The 17951-nt window shown below is 39.9% G+C and overlaps 1 non-coding gene across 1 annotated transcript; it reads left to right on the top strand.

Moving 5' to 3' along the window:
* Positions 1 to 3707: 3707 nt before the first annotated feature.
* Positions 3708 to 3814, top strand: LOC131503251 (U6 spliceosomal RNA). Its single transcript, XR_009257356.1, has one exon. It is a non-coding gene; the product is annotated as a U6 spliceosomal RNA (small nuclear RNA).
* The last annotated feature ends 14137 nt before the right edge of the window (positions 3815 to 17951 follow it).

Genomic DNA, 17951 nt, shown 5'->3' with positions numbered 1-17951 from the left:
GAAAGTTGCTCCATCACCTTGGGTGCAGTTTTCACCTTTGCTTTTAGCCATCCTCTACTCTTATCCCTTTACATCATTTCTCTGAACCTACCCTTAGGTGACCGAGGCAGATAACTCCTAGAAGAAAGAAGAAGAAAGAAAGAAAGAAAGAAAGAAAGAAAGAAAGAAAGGAAAAGACACATTACAAATGTCACCTGTTCCCAGCAAAATAATCTAGCACCTCTACACAAGACCATCACAGCTGCCCTGACCTGTCTCTCCTGCACATTCCATACGTCTTGCCAGAACTGTGATCTCGAACCCACTCCTATGGTGCCATCTTGCCCATTCACCTTCATTTATCTCCATAGAGTAATTCTTTCTTTCCATATGTCCACATTAGCATGGACAAAACTTTAATAATGCCACTGGCCCCTCCTATGGTACAGTTCGTTGGCCTAGTGGATGCTGTGGGGAAGTGGAGAGAAAGAAGAAATCCATGAGTTCTAAAAAAGATTTCTACACTTTAGCCCCACGGATACCAAGACTACCATTAAGATTGCTCAACCATTAATTAATGCCTACACTCTGTCATGTTGTAGGAAAAAAAAAAAGATATAGTTAACTACAGGGTTATGTATTACACTGGCTAGTACAGGTCAACCATGATGACTGATCACTTAACATTGTTAAAGAAGAGACAACAGGCCCCAAATGGAGTCACTAATGCTATAAACGTGTGTCACCTAATTTCAGGTGATTACACTTAATACAGGTCACCTTATTGACTTAATACCTAACCTAATTGCAGTTTCAGCCTCTCTCAGGAATGTAATCTTAACTAGTTAGTCTGGCATCTCCTGGTCAGTACTAGTGAGGTAATCTGCTTAATAGGCCCCTGCCATCCCCCAAAAGGAAGGTCACCTTGTCTGAAACAATCCACTATTTGTTAGTAATTTCCTTGTCCTGTTGCTCTCTGCCTATAAAGGTCTTCCATTTTGACCAGCTCTTAGGAACTTCTTTCCATTTGCTAGATGGCATGCTGCCTAATTCATGGATTGTTGAATAAATCCAATAATATCTTTAAAATTTACTCACTTGAATTTATTTTTAACACTATCTTATTTGGGGTTGCACATAAGTATCATTCATTGCTGCTTCTCCCTCTTGTTCATGGATTCATGAAGATGAATGCCAGAAATGCCACGTTTATATCAGCTTTCATACTTCCTTGGGAAACACCCAGGTATCTAGGTCCTCTTTGAAAGGAATTATGTCTATCAACGTACTCTGAAATCAGGAAGAACGGTATAAAAACAACAAAATTAAAACCAAATCAAGGTATCACACTCTCCAGTTCCATCCACGTTGCTACAAAAGGCCATATTTCATTCTTTCTCATTGCCACGTAGTATTCCATTGTGTATATAAACCACAATTTCTTTATCCATTCATCAGTTGATGGACATTTAGGCTCTTTCCATAATTTGGCGATTGTTGAGAGTGCTGCTATAAACATTGGGGTACAAGTGCCCCTATGCATCAGTACTCCTGTATCCCTTGGATAAATTCCTAGCAGTGCTATTGCTGGGTCATAGGGTAGGTCTATTTTTAATTTTTTGAGGAACCTCCACACTGCTTTCCAGAGCGGCTGCACTGGGTGTTGTATGGAAACCAATTTGACAGTAAATTTCATATATTAAAAAATAAATAAATAAATAAATAAATAAAAATAATTTTAAAAAAAAAATAAACACAACACACTTTTTATCTAAAAAAAAAAAAAAACCAAATCAAGGTAGAAAACACATCAATGGCCTGAATAACAGAGAAAAGTCCTGTGATAACTTTTATGGGTAATGAAGAAATATCGTTGACTTTTTTCATCTAAAAAGAAATATAACAACAACATGCTTAAAGTTTGGAAACCTCCACTGTGGATCTGCTTCCTGGAAGATGAGAGGTAGGGAGCATCCTCAGCCCGGGAGAGAACAAGCACACAAAGAAGGGTTGGGCAGACGGTCCATTCTGAGATCTTAGTTCCTGCTCTGACATTTCCAGGCTGGGTGACCTGGCACAAGTTAATTACTGTCTATAACCCCCCTACTCCAACCTGAGCTCTAAAGCAATAACAGAATCTACCCTGACTGTGTGGTGCTATGTTTCAAGAGTCAAAGGCAAGTTACCCACCTGGATGGAGAATTCTATAAACAAACAATTAGTCTGAAGAAATACCCAGCATTAAGCCTGGTGAGACAAAATGATGGAGGATCCTGAAAGAGAAAGGACAAGAGTTGAAGGTGTCGTAGAAAATAACAACGTATGTTCAATTGGTCCCAGATAAAAAGGAAAGGCAACAGTACAGAAGATATATTTAAATAAATGATAGTTGGGAAGTTTAAAAAGTGACCAAAGACATCAAGTCACAGATTCACAAAGCTCTGTGTTTGTCAAGCCTACAGGGGTATGAGGAAAACCAAACCTAGGCCTTATTGATTATCTCAAAAGAAAGGAAAGGAAAAGGAAATTAGAGCAGAAATAAATGTAATAAAAATAAATATAAAGCAAATATTAGGATGACATGTTTAAGCCAAATTATGTATGTTAATGCCATTACATGTAAGCAGATGAAATATTCCAAATCGAAAGGCAAACATCGGGCCAGATAAAAATTCCATCAAATGCACCTTAAAAGAGACACATGTAAAGTTTATTGATACAGAAAATTAGGGGAAATGGCAACTTAAACATTAACCAACAGAAATCTAGTATACCCATCTTAATTGGGTATGCTACTATACCCATCTTAATTGGTCTTTTTGTCCCTCCTGCTACAAAGCTCCGAAAATTCTTGGAATATTCTATGTTGAAAATGATAAATCTGTCTTTTTTATGTTAGTGAGATGACTTTTGGAAAACACCTAAGGTTGGGGGTTGGTTGCCAGAAGAACCCACCAAGAGATTAGAGGGTTAGAACTTTCAGTCCTACTTCCCTGACCTCTAGGGAAGACAAGGGGCTGGAGACTGAGTCCAATCACCGATGGCCAATAATTTAATCCTGACCATGTAATTAAGCCTCCATGAAACACCCCAAAGGACCAGGTTCAGAGATTCCAGGTTGGTAAACCGGAATGCCTCCATGTGCCACTGTGTCGTGCCCCAAACCTCACGGGGACAGAAGCCTCTGCGTTTGGGGCCTCACCCCATGTATCCCTTCATCTGGCTGTCGATTCCTATTCTTTAATATCCTTTGTAATAAACCAGTGATGTAGTGAATAAACAAGTTTCCCGAGTTCTGTAAGCCACTCTAGCTAATTAATCGAACCCAAGGAAGGGGTTGTGGGAACCTCTGACTTATAGCCAGAGTGTCAGAAGCACAGGTAACAACTTGGACTCGAGATTAGCATCTAAAGTAGAGGGCAGTCTTGTGGGACTGAGCCCTTAACCTGTGGAATCTGATGCCATCTCCAGGCAGATGGTGTCAGAGTTGAGTTACCTTATAGGACACCCAGCTTGTGTAGGAGACTTGCTTGAATATGTGTGGGGGGAAACCCACACATTGGATTTGGGTACAGTATATTAACACCTAAAACTGACAGAAGTAAATGGAAAAATGGACAAATCCACTATCACAACTGGAAATTTTAACACATCTCACTGAGTGATAGCTAAAACAGGGAAACAAAAATTCAGTTAGATGAATTAGATTTAAACAATGTTAGTAACAAGTGCTTGCTTCAGCAGCACATATAATAAAATTGAAACGATACAGAGAAGATTAGCATGGCCCCTGAACAAGGATGACACTCAAATTTGTGAAGCATTCTGTATATTTTTTTAAATGTTATTAACCAATTTATTTACTTAACTGACATGAAACATGGCAGAATAAGCCACATGCTGGGCCATAAAGGAAGCCTTGGGAAACTTCCAAGAGCATAATGCAATCTAGCCTGAGTGGTTGGTGTGAAGATTCAAGGGTAATGTTGGGTTCTCTGCCGCTCTCCTACCTTTACATCAATCGCAAGAACATTAATCTCCAACACCCCCCTGGCTCCAAAAGACCCTCTCCACATACCAAACCCTGGACCTGAGAGGAGCACATGACTCTGGCCTTTACCCTCAACTAGATGTCTTAAAATATACCTGAGATTTGCTGTAATCAGGTACAGTGAGACGGCAGACATGGAGCCAATGTCCTTGAAAGAAGAGTTTATTACCTACAGGTCCCAGGAGGAGGGGACATACAATAACACTCAGGGTCACATGAGGAAGCTCCTGGTGGAGCTGTCAAGTGGCAGAGAGAATGAGGGGAAAACATGAAACAGAGTCTTTATTCTGGTTTTATGGAAACGAACGGGAGAAGCAGGATCAGTATGCTGAGTAAAACTTTGGATTGAAAAGTTGGAATAATTTTGGTGGGCTCTGAGTGATAAGGGTAGCCCCTAGTTGTCCAGTGTCTGGACTTGGGGTGATTTAGGGAAAGGAGAATATTGGACTGGGGTGTGAGAGTTCGATAAAGGAGGTGGCTGGGGGTGTGGGCTCTGGATTTGCTGGTTTACATATCAAAATCATGTTCATAGGCAAGTTGACTGCTAGCTCAAGGAATTAGCTCACCCTAGGAGACCCAGTTACTCACCAGGTCCACAGGCTCTTGTGGTATCAAACCATCAGAAAATATAGTTAATAGAAAACATGATGAATACACCGAGGGTAAGATTTCACCTCAGTCATAACCATAGCCATAGGAGGAGAGGTTTTCCATGTAGAACTAGGATAGGTGTGTCATGGCCCATTGGGGTCATGTCCTCAGAAGAAAGGAAAACACTCAGCCTGGGCACTTGCCACCTCCCATCTAAAGGGGGATTACTGGGTTCCTGTTGGATGGAGTTGGAGAGGGGGACCAGAACCCTCCTGGCCTGTGGGGTCCTGAGACTGAGGACCAGCACTGACCAACCCACCCATGGAGTGACCTGCAGGCGGTGACCCATCACCAATGTATTCACAGGGCGCTTATGAGGGTCTGAGGCTGGAGGTTTGGAGAAGATCCAGGAGGGCTGCTGAGGAAGGCAAGAGCAGACCCCAAACCACTTTGTCAGGGCCACACAAACAAGATGGAGTCCTGATAGGAAAACCCTTCCCCAGGGGCATAAGGAAGAGAGCGCTGGCAGCCAGAAACACACACATGCACACACACACACACACACACACACGCACACACACACACACACCTTCCAGTTCTTACTTCCCCCTGAGTTTTGTGACCAGCCTAATGCCCCAGGAGCTATTTCCAACTGCACCACTCTTACACAGGAGGCCAACCAGAGTCCAGGAAGCCTAAGACCCAAGTACTTGTAACTGCAAATATAGGAGATTCTGTGGTCTACTGTATAACATGATGTTCCTTCATTTTTCCTCAAAAGGGGATTCTGACCACATAGTCACCAGCTCCTTGCCTTTGCTGAGGTTGCTGAGTTTTAGTTACAGGAGTTTCTCTGGGGCCATTCAGATACTATAGAGAAATCGAGACCGGAACTGAGCTCCATGAGATACGATGACGCTGCCATGCATAGCTGCAACTAACTCTTTCTGCAATACAGTTGACCCTTGAACACAGGGTTCAACTGCACAGGTCCATTTATAAGAATATTTCTTTTTTACACTTCAGTCCTGTAAATGTATTTTCTCTTCTTTACGATTTTCTTCATAACATTTTCTTTTCTCCATCTTACTTTCTTATAAGAATACAGTTTCTGGGGCACCTGAGTAGCTCAGTCAATTAAGTGTCTGACAGTTGATTTTAGCTCAGGTCATGATCTCACAGTTCATGGGATCAAGCCCTGTGTTGAGCTCTGTGCTGACAGCACAGAGCCTACTTGCGATTCTCTCCCTCTCTCTCTCCTTCCCCTCCCCAGTGCTCTGTCTGTCTCTCTCTCTCTCTCTGAAAATAATACATATTTTTTTAAATATTTTTTAACACATTGATTTTTTGAGAGACAGAGAGAGACAGAGCATGAGTGGGAAAGGGGCAGAGAGAGAGACACACAGAATCCAAAGCAGGCTCCAGACTCTGAGCTGTCAGCACAGAGCCCGATGCGAGGCTCGAACTCACGAACTGTGAGATCATGACCTGAGCTGAAGCCGGACGCTCAACCGACTGAGCCACCCAAGCGCCCCATAAATATTTTTTTTAAATAAAGTATATAATACATATACAAAATATGTGTTGATCGACTAGTTATATTATCAGTAAGGCTTCCAGTCAGCAGTAGGCTATTAGCAGTTAAGTTTTGGGGGGAGTAAAAGTTATACAGATTTTCAACTCTAGGGGGGAAGGGGGTCAGAGCCCCTAACTTCCACATTGTTCAAGGGACAACTGTATATGAGGTTTTCTGAAATAAGTGTAAAGTAACAGAAATATTTCGAAATAGCCACGTGGCAGGAAATAACTCCAGCACATTCCAAAGAGGTTACACACAAAACAGCTGGAGGGTGTAAAGGAAACAGCAAACATTTGGTGGGTCACTATGATGAGAACAGGAAAATAAGATTGGTTTTTCCTTTTAAAAATGTAGTTTTTCCCTTTAAAAATAGCAGAGAAGTGGGGGGACGGAGATTTTCCTCATCCCTCAAACACAGCCATATTGAGCTCAGATCACTTGGGACACCCAGAAAATTGATCTGCAGAGTGGCAGAAGGATCTCCACTGTTCAAGGAAGACTGTTTGGCCGGATCAAGGTGCATGTATGTGAATTGGGGGAGACAAAATGGCATAACCATGGAAGGGAGGGAACCCTTTGTGTGGAGGGACAAAGGGGAGAGAAAGAGAGAGGAGTTGTGAAAGTGCAGCATCTAGTTAGCACAAGAGGAAAACCTCTCTGGACCACGGACTAGGGAATGGGAAATACAGAGAGTGCCAGTTTTTTGGGGTTTTTTGGTTTGGTTTGGTTTGGTTTGGTTTGGTTTACAAACAGCCTTTGGAGCCAAACCTCAGAGGTTTCCTAAGTGTGTGACTTTCTCATGGGCGGAGCCAGGAGCCATGCTCCTGCGGTAGAGGGAGCCAGCCCCAGAGTGCATATTGTGGTGTAGCGATCTCAGGGACACACTGGGAGAGAATAATCCCCTTACTGGAGTACATTGGGAAGAGGGTTTACTGCCTCTCCAAGGACAAAAGACCTTACAGGGGCCAAAGGCCTTTTATCAGCAGGATGGAGAGGCGCTAATCCATAGCAGGGGAGAGGAGCCACACTGAGCTGGGTCCTTTAAGACACTGGGTTTTGAATCCAAGCCAAGCGCCAAGAAGGCACAGGAGAACTATAGAGCAGGGCAAGCTGAGTGCCCTCTTTATTCTGTGAGGCCTGCCTGAAAAGGCTGCATGGTTTGAGACACCCAGTCAAGGGAGGAGAGATTGGGATGTCACCATTTTCCTCCACAACAACACAGTTGGACTTCAGAGAGTAGCACAGCTGTGTCCAGTGGAGGTGGGAGACACTGATATCAAACCCTTCCCCTCCATACCTGACAACAGCTTATTTACTAGAGCAAGACTGACCCAATACAGCCAGGCTCTCTCCCGGACCAGCACAGACAACAGCCCTACGCACCAACAGAGAACTTTTATGTTTGTTTGTTTTTCTTTCCTCCCTCTTCTTTTTTTCTTTTGGAACCAGGCTCATAGTTTCTGATTTGTTTTTGGTCAAATATATATATGTACATATTTCATCAGGCATTTTTATTCTGTTTTTTTTTTCATCTTTTCTCTTTCTTCTTCTTTATTTTCCTTTGCCTTTCTCTGGAATTAGCTTTATAAGTTTTTGATTCTCTGCGTTTTTTTCTTCCTCTTTTTTTTTTCTCTTGTTATGGGTCAGGCTTCCCCCATTTTTTTTTATTTTTTGTTTGTTTGTTTAATATCACTTCAACAAACAAATCAAAGCACACCTAGTTAAAGGTCCAAACACTTCACCCTTACAAGAAAAGAGGAGGTCTGCAGAGGACAGACAAGTGGAATAGAGCAGCCAAAATGCAACAGAGTGCACACAACATACACCGAAAACACTTCCTGAAGTGCCATGCCCTGGACAGGATATGACCCCTTTATAATATAGTAGCATCCTCAGGTGCAAGACACATAACAAGTTTTAAAGCCCGAAAAAGGCAGAAACTTAGCCAAAATGACAAATGGAGGGATTATCCCAAAAAGAATGTTCAAGAAAAAATCACAGCCAGAGAATTGATCAAAACAGATATAAACAATATATATAGAATTTAGAATAACAGTCATAAGACTAACATCTTATGGGCTTGAGAAAAGTATAGAAGACACCAGAGAAACCCTTGCTTCAGAGATAAAAGACCTAAGAACTAGTCAGGATGAATTAAAAAATACTATAATTGAAATGCAAAATAAACTAGATACGGTGACAGTGAGGACTGAAGAAGCAGAGGAGAGAATAGGTGAAATAGAAGATAAAATTATGATAAATAATGAAGTGTTTAAAAAAAAAAGATGGAAAGGAAATTACTAGATCACAAGGGGAGAATTAGAGAACTAAGACTCCAGGAAAGAAAACCATATTCATATCACAGGAGTCCCATAAGAAAAAGAGCAAGAAAGAGGTACAGAAGGTTTATTTGAACAAATTATAGCTGGGAACTTCCTTAATCTGGGGAAGGACACAGGCACCCAAGTCAAAGAGGCACAGAGAACTCCCTTCAAAATCAACAAAAATAGCTCAACACCACAACATATCATAACAAAACTGGCAAAATACAAAGATAAAGAGAGAATTCTGAAAGCAGCTAGGGACAACAGGCCTTAACCTACAAGGGTAGAACACATAAGGGTAATGGCAGACCTCTCCACTGAAACTTGCAGTCCAGAAGGGAGTGGCAGGAAATATTCCATGCGCTGAACAGGACAAATATGCAGCCAAGAATCCTTTACCCAGCAAGGCGGTCATTTAGAATAGAAGGAAAGATAAAGACTTTCCTAGACAAACAAAACCTAAAGGAATTTGTGACCACTAAACCACCCATGAAAGACATCCTACGGGGAGCTCTGTGAGTGGAAAGCTGCAAAGGCTACAAAGGAGGAGAGAATATCATTACAAACATGAGATCTATAGATAACACAATGGCACTAAATTCTTATCTTTCAATAGTCACTCTGAATGTAAATGGACTAAATGCTCCAATCAAAAGAAATAGGGTATCAGAGTGGAGAAAAGAAAAAAACGAAAAAACAAAAACAAAAACAAAAAAACAAAAAAATAAGAGCCATCTATATGCTGCCCACAAGAGACTCATTTTAGACCTGAGGACACCTACAGATTGAAAGTGAAGGAATGGAGAGCCATCTATTATGCTAATGAATGTCAAAAGAAAGCTGGAATATCCATACTTATATCAGACAAACTAGATTTTAAAACAAAGACTGAGGGGCACCTGGGTGGCTCAGTCGGTTGAACGTCTGACTTCAGCTGAGATCATGATCTCATAGCTTGTGAGTTCGAGCCCCAAAGCCTGCTTTGGATTCTGTGTCCCTCTCTCGCTGCCCCTCCCGTGCTCATGCTCTCTCTCTCTCTTTCTCAAGAATAAATAAACATTATTTTTTTTTGAAAATAAAATAAAACAAATAATGTAACAAGAGATGAGGAAGAGCATTAAATCATAATTAAAGGGTATCTCTGTCAAGAAGATCTAACAATTGGAAACATTCATGCCTCTAGTTTGGAAATACCCAAACATAAATCAAATTAATCACAAACATAATAATCACAAACTCATTGATAATAATACCATAATTGTAGCAGACTTTAATACTCCACTTACAACAATGGGCAAATCATCTAAGCAGAAAATCAACAAGGAAAGAATGGCTCTGAAAGACACATTGGACCAGATGGACTTAACAGATATATTCATAACTTTTCCTCCTAAAGCATCAGAATAAACATTCTTCTCAAGTGCACATGGAAAATTCTCCAGAATAGATCACATATTGGGTCACAGAACAGCCCTCAACAGGTACAAAAAGAATGAGATCACAGCATGCATTTTTTCAGATCACAACACTATAAAACTTGAAATCAACCACAAGAAAAAATTTGGAAAATCCCCAAATACATGGAGGTTAAAGAACATCTTACTAAAAAATTAATGGGTTAAACATGAAATTAAAGAAGAAATTAAAAAATACATGGAAGCAAATGAAAATGAAAACATAACAGTTCAAACTCTTTGGGATGCAGTGAAGACAGTTCTAAAAGGAAATTGCATTGCAATTCAGGCCTATCTCAGGAAGCAAGAAAGGTCCCAAATACACAACCTAACCTTACACCTAAAGGAGCTAGGGAAGTAGCAGGAAATAAAGCCCAAAGCCAGCATAAGAAGGGTAATAATAAAGATTAGAGCAGAAATAAAGACAGAATAAAAAATAAGAACAAAAACAACAGAACAGATCGATGAAACTAAGAGCTGATTTTTTTGGAGGAATAAACAAAATTGATAAACATCTAGCCAGACTTCTCAAAAAGAAAAGAGGACCCAAATAGATAAAATCACGAATGAACAAGGAGAGATCACAACCAACACCACAGAAATACAATCGATCATAAGAGAATACTATGAAAACAGTATATAGTCCAGAATACTATGAAAAGTATTGTCCAACAAACTGGACAATCTTAAAGAAATGGACAAATTCCTAGAAACTCACCTACTACCAAAACTCAAATGGGAAGAAATAGAAAATTTGAACAGGCCCAAAACCAGCAAAGAAACTGAATCAGTTCTCAAAAATCTCCCAACAAATAAGAGTCCTAGGCCGGAAGGTTTCCCAGGGAAATTCTACCAGACATTTAAAGCAGAGTTAATACCTATTCTTCTCAAACTGTTAAAAGAAAAGAAAAAAAGAAGAACGAAGGAAAGAAAGAAAGAAAGAAAGAAAGAAAGAAAGAAAGAAAAAAAGAAAGAAAAAAAGAAAGAAAGAAAGAAGGAAAGAAAGCTTCCAAACTAATTCTATGAAGCCAGCATTACCATGATTCCAACACCAGACAAAGACCCCACTAAAAAGGAGAATACAGGTCAATATCTGAGATGAACCTGGATGCAAAAATTCTCAACAAGATACTAGGAAATTGAATTCAACGGTACATTAAATGAATTATTCACCATGATCAAGTCAGAATCATTCCTGGGCTACAAGGGCTGGTTCAATATTCACAAATCAACCAACGTGCTACACCATGTTAATAAAAGAAAGGATAAGAACCATATGATCCCTTCAATAGACGCAGAATAAGCATTTGACAAAATACAGCATCGTTTCTTAATAAAAACCCTCAAGAAATTAGGGATAGAAGGAACATACCTTAACATCATAAAAGCCATTTATTAAAGGTCCACAGCTAATATCATCCTCAATGGGGAAAACTGAGAGCTTTCCCCCTAAGATCAGGAACACGACAAGGATATCCATTTGCACCACTGCTGTTTCACATAGTACTTGACATCCTAGCCTCAGCAATCAGACAACAAAAAGGAATAAAAGGCATCCAAATTGCCAAGGAAGAAGTCAAGCTTTTACTCTTCACAGATGACATGATAGTCTACGTGGAAAACCCTAAAAACTCCACCAAAAAACTGCTAGAGCTGATACATGAATTCAGTAAAGTCGGCAGACATAAAATCAAGTACAGAAGTCAGTCGTATTTGTATACACCAATAAAGAAGCAGCAGAAAGAGATATCAAGGAATCAAACCCATTTACAATTGCACCAAGACCCATAAAATACCTAGGAAGAAACCCAACCAAAGACGTAAAGGATGTGTACATTGAAAACTATAGAAGGCTTATGAAAGAAACTGAAAAAGGCACAAAGAAAAGGAAAAACATTCTAGGCTCATGAATTGGAAGAACAAATATTGTTAAAATGTCAATATTACCCAAAGCGGTCTACACATTCAGTGCAATCCCTATCAACATAGCACTAGTATTCTTCACAGAGCTAGAACAAACCATCCTAAAATTTGCGTGGATCCAGAAGAGACTCTGAATAGCTAAAGTAATGTTGAAAAAGAAAACCAAAGATGGAGGAATCACAATTCCAGGCTTTAATCTGTATTACAAAGCTGTAATCATGAAGACAGTATGGTATTGGCACAAAAACAGACACATAGATCAATGGAATATTATAGAGAACCCAGAAATGAACACACAAATATATGGCCAACTAATCTTTGACAGAGCAGCAAAAAGTATCCAATGGAAAAAAGACAGTCTCTTTAGCAGATGGTACTGTGAGAACCGGATGGTGATATACAGAAGAATGAAACTGGACCACTTTCCTACACCATCCAGAAAAGTAAATTCAAAATGGATGAAAGACCTACATGTGAGATTGGAACCTTCAAAATCCTACAGGAGAAAGCAGGCAGCAACCTCTTTCACCTCAGCCACAGCAACTTCTTACTTGACATGTCTCCCCGGAGGCAAGGGAAATAAAAGCAAAGATGTACTATTGGCACCTCATCAAGATAAAAAGCTTCTGTGCAGCAAAGGAAACAGTCAACAAAACTAAAAGGCAACCAACAGAATGGGAGAAGATATTTGAAAATGACATATCAGATAAAGAGTTAGTATCCAAAATCTATAAAGAACTTACTGAAGTCAACACCCAAAAAAAAAAAAATAATCCAGTGAAGAAATGAGAAGAAGACATGAATAGAAACTTTTCCACAGAAGACATCCAGATGGCGAACAGACACATGAAAAGATGCTGAACATGACTCATCATCAGGGAAGTACAAATCAAAACACAATAAGACACCACCTCACACTTGTCAGAATGGTTAAAATTAACAACTCAGGAAACAACAGATGTTGGCGAGGATGTGGAGAAAGGGGAACTCTTTTGCAGTGTTGGTGGGACTGCAAACTGGTGCAGCCACTCTGGAAAACAGTGTGGAGATTCCTCAAAAAATTAAAAATGGAACTACCCTATGACCAAGCAATTGCACTTCTAGGAATTTATTCACAGGATACAAAAATGTTGATTCGAAGGGGCACATGCACCCCAATGTTTATAGCAGCGCTATCAACAATAACTAAATTATGAAAAGAGCCCAAATGTCCATCGTCTGATGAATGGATAGAGAAGATGTGGTATGTATATTCAATGGAATACTACTCGGCTATGAAAAAGATTGAAATCTTGCCAGTTGCAACAACGTGGATGGAACTAGAGGATATTATGTGAAGCAAAATAAGTCAGTCAGAGAAAGACAGATATCGTATGATTTCACTCATAATGGGAATTTGAGAAACTCAATAGATGAATATGGGGAAGGAAAGAAAAAGAAGATAAAAACAGAGAAGGAAGCAAACCATAAGTGACTCTTATATACATAGGAACAAACTGAGGGTTGCTGGAGGGGGGCGGGTGTGGGTGATAGGTTACATGGGTGATGGGCATTAAGGAGGGCCCTTTTGGGATGAGCACTGGATGTCATATGTAAGGGATGTATCACTGAGTTCTACTCCTGAAGCCAAGACTGTAGTGTATGTTAACTAACTTGAATTTAAATTAAAAAATAAAAATAAATTTTAAAAAATGAAGCACCAGCAACAACAAATAAATAAATAAAAATATAGTCAGTGTAGACAAATGCCCTCTGGTGGTCAGCTCTAGAATCGTAGCTCTGAAAGTCTTGGATCAGGGGCACCATAAAGGGAAAGGAGGAGGAGAGGGCCTGGGCTCTGGGGCATCAGCCAGAACTCCCTGGAATTTCCCACCTTCTTTCAGCAATTCTTTCCCAAGTCTCTATGCCCTGAGAGGGCAAGTCCAGCCTGAGTGAGCTAAAAAGAAATTTGCACACGATAGCGTGTGAACACACCTGCACAGATAAACTTTTCAAGTGAAGAGTGGAAGTTTTTTGAATTTTATAAAACAGTGTCAAGTGAACATGTTTATAAACTGTAAAAATATATGTGAACTTTTCCCTCTATTATTTATTGTATACTTTAAGAGTTTAAACAATCTTACCTAATGTCAAAGTATTAAACCCTACAAATATACATTTAGACAATGAAATCACTCTGCACCCTCCAACTAAATGATCCCTTCACTGTGACCCACAAATACCCACTATAAGTAGATTGGTGCTCATTTTCCAGATGTATTCTCTTTAGGTACTGTGATCATGCACCTTAAAATATAAGTATTTTATATGCACACACATTATTTTTAAATTATCAATCACATACGTAGTTTTATGCAAACTGCATTTTTCACTTGTTTTGACTTCTCCAGATTTTCACTTCTTCAGCTAATATGGTTTGGCATCTGTCCAACATTTATTACAGAAACATTTTCCTTTTTAGGTGAATTATTTATTCCTATCTTTTGGCTCTTTTTCTCTATTGACTGGTTACCAATAGTCCTTTAGGTTAATGCGTATTAGCACAAGGTCTGTAATAATGTTTGCACATATTTATTTCCAGCTTTTCACACTTTATTTTTTTTTTTTTACTTTGACAGTGCCTACCTTGGCTTTCCAGTTTCATTGATTTTGTGTTTTAAAAATAATATAGCAAAAGTGAATAATACACAGGGTTTCATCAAATACCAGTCCCCTGGGGTTTCAATCATTCAAAGCCATAAAGGCATCAGGGCACAGTGGAAAAAGCTTTATATCGGAAAATGGGGATGATATCTGAACACTTGTGTGGCTTAAGGGGGATATGTAATGTGCATCTGGATTAAAGTAATTCTGTCAATCATAATTTCATTCCTGCCGTGGAGGTTTGCTTTTCCTGTGCTTCTGCCTAGGCCACATGCCTGGCTTCAGACAGACCAATCAAAGGGGCCCTATATCCAGGCCTCTAGGCTGAAGGGCCAGCATTGCACCTCCACAGTCATCTTCAGCACCAAGAGGGTGGGTTGTTTGAAAACCCCGTGGGCATGATATACACACCAGAGTAATTTAAAACTAAATGTGCAACCCTGGAAACACTTTACGTTACAAATTTAATTAGACAAGTTAAAGGGGAGTTAAAAAAAAAAAACCTTGTCTATCCCAAACAAAAACATTACATATAAAGAAATGTGAATTATTAGAAAAATATATTTTATAAACAAATGTTTATTATTATCATATGTAAATAAATCTGATTACCTAGGAAAGTGTTGTTCAAAGTCCATAGTGAAGCAATTCAAACTATCCATCACAGTCACATATATAAAGATCAAAGTATAAAAACGTGGGGTGCCTGGCTGGCTCAGTTGGTAGAGCCTCCGACTCTTGATTTCAGCTCAGGTTATGATCCCAGGGACATGGGATGGAGCCCCGCATCAGGCTCTGTGCTGAGCCTGCTTAAGAATCTCTCTCTCTCTCGCTCTCGCTCTCGCTCTCGCTCTCTCCCTCTGCTCGCATGGGTGAGTGTATGCTCATGTGCTCTCCCTCTCTCTCTCTCAAATAAAAATAAAAATAAAACAAATTGTATATGTATATGTCTGTGTATGTATGTATAAAGCATATTGAAGTACAGTATGCAATCCAAATTTTGAAGAAATATATACATTCCTGTGACTCTACACGGAAAATCATAGCTGGAAAATACAAATTTAATTATGAAGGATAGGCAAATATACAAGAAAAATTCCCTAATAAATATACATTCTGCAGTGCATTTATTTTCAGGACATTTATATTAATTTTGAAGTCAGAAAAATAACAGATAAAATTACAGAAGATTGTAGTATATTCTTTGTTGGAAATTTCTTTGCAAAAATAACGTTTGAATGCACCTCAACTACATATGTATGTGTATGTGTGTGTGTGTGTATGTCTATATGTCTATATGTATGTATGTACACATATTTTTATAGTTCACATTCTCACAGACACATAGGTGCAGATTTCTGGGAATCATTGGTGAGAGGGACTGACGAAAAAATCCTGACATGGGGTTTATTGTCCTTGGGCTCTGTCTGAGTCACCCTTTAATGCTGAGTTTGTCATATAAACGTCCAGAAAATTCCGTGATGGGGCTCTCCTCTCCCTCCTTCCAAGGCCTCCTGCTACATGATGTCCAAGACGCTATTCTCGACCCGGTCACTTGATGGCAGTGACCACCAATTTCTGAATTTCCTCCAAACAAAACAATTGTTAGAGAAAATGAAACAAATATCTATCAAACGTTATTGCGAGGAATAATGCATTGCGAGTGGTCAAAGTGTATGTAAAACGAAAATCATAATCAAATCCCTTTTCTCAGTAGTTTTCTGCTCTATGGTTCCACAGGTGTTAAAACACAGGACTAGTATCACACTTGCTGAGAACACTGGTGGATACTGCAGGCCTGGGGTCAGGGCAAAGGGAGAAGGGGTTCAGGTACCTCTACCACTGCGCTGTGAGACACACAGTTTTCCAGAGATGCCCAACAGCCGGGTAGTGGATCTCCACACGGGATTTCCTCAGGGACAAACCAAGTCATAGAGTATTTCCTGACTGTGATACCCAGTTAGGGTCTCAGATTAGCTCCATGCTCCCCTCTTTCCCTGGTTAGTGCCCCCTTACCCCTCAGGTCTCAGTTTAAAGCTTGCTTCTTGTGGGAAGTGTCCTCAGCCTAGTGGTTTGATTATCCTTAGTCATCTGGTAACTCCACTAGCTCACCATTGCCAGATACGCTTTTTCATTTGCAAGGGATCCAACGGGAGTGAGTTCAAAATTTCTCATGGGCTGTGGCTTCACACAATGCGCTGAGAACCCTAGAGCTTTCAAATGGCTTATTTGGAGCTTTGCCCCAGGATTCACCTCTTCCACTTTTGAGAAGGATGCCCAGGACACGGGCCATTTGAGTAATGGAACTGCAGAGCTGTTCCATAGAGAACAACTGGGGCACGTACTGTACAGAACCTGTGGAGGCTGCGGATTGATGCTTCCTCCTCTAAAAGATCCAATGAGAGCTCTGATGTGACTCTTCTTTTTACCACACACGGTTTTCCATGGCAAAGAACACGTGAATATTCTAGAGGTAGAGTTGCAAGTTAAAAGGTTTTAATCGATTTACTTTGTGGAATACTGTTGAAAATATATTTCCAAAATGTATAAATGAATTTGGAAAAGAGGAAAAATTAAAGAAGCCAGCAAAATTCTTTATTACATTCTCATTACATATAATCATTCTCTACATTCTTATTAACAGTGCATAATACGACACTGACTTATCTTTTAATCTACATAATAACGTTGAATCTCTTGACATAACTGCAGGGGTCCACATGGTGTTTCCCCCTCTTTACAGATGCAGAAGCTGAGCCTCACCTCCCAGGCGTGGCTGAGACCAAAACACCTCTGTGACCTATGCTGCTTTTGTGATTTCATCAATTGCCCACAAGGACCCTGTGAGGGAGGGTCCTCTGCTCAGCCCCTGGAAGGGGGGCCTGAGGCTTGGGGAACTTAGTGCCCCATCCTGCCATTTGCCATTGTCAGAGCCCAGACTAGAACCCATGTCTTTCTCTTACTCTTCCCATTGAGTATACCATTATGGGCTTTGTTTCTGACTGTCGTAGCTATTCCCACTCAGTTTAGACAGTGTGGAAAATACATTCAAGTATGGAGGGAAAAACATAAATAACCAGCAATTCCACAGCCCACTGACGAACAGTTAACTTTTGGCGTTCCCTTCCTGACACTTGAACACTGTTTAGAATCGAATTTCAGTTTACTGTGACTATTTGGACCATCTCTTTTGTCTTCATTTCTCCTCTTTTAAAGCGTATCACACAGATGTTTCTAACAAAGAAAGCAAGCTATCTTTGAATTCATCTTGGAAAATGAATTAACTATTGCAAGAGTGTGATAGGCAAAACCTGAACAGAAACATTCAAAGAACATAATTCCTTGTTTCTCAAGTTAAAGAGCTTCCTCTTAAAGCAAATTACAATTGAAGTCTATATAATGACATG

Source organism: Neofelis nebulosa, chromosome X (assembly GCF_028018385.1).
Source record: "Neofelis nebulosa isolate mNeoNeb1 chromosome X, mNeoNeb1.pri, whole genome shotgun sequence".
NCBI classification, from domain to species: Eukaryota; Metazoa; Chordata; class Mammalia; order Carnivora; family Felidae; genus Neofelis; species Neofelis nebulosa.
This window is presented reverse-complemented; position numbering and strand designations above follow the sequence as displayed.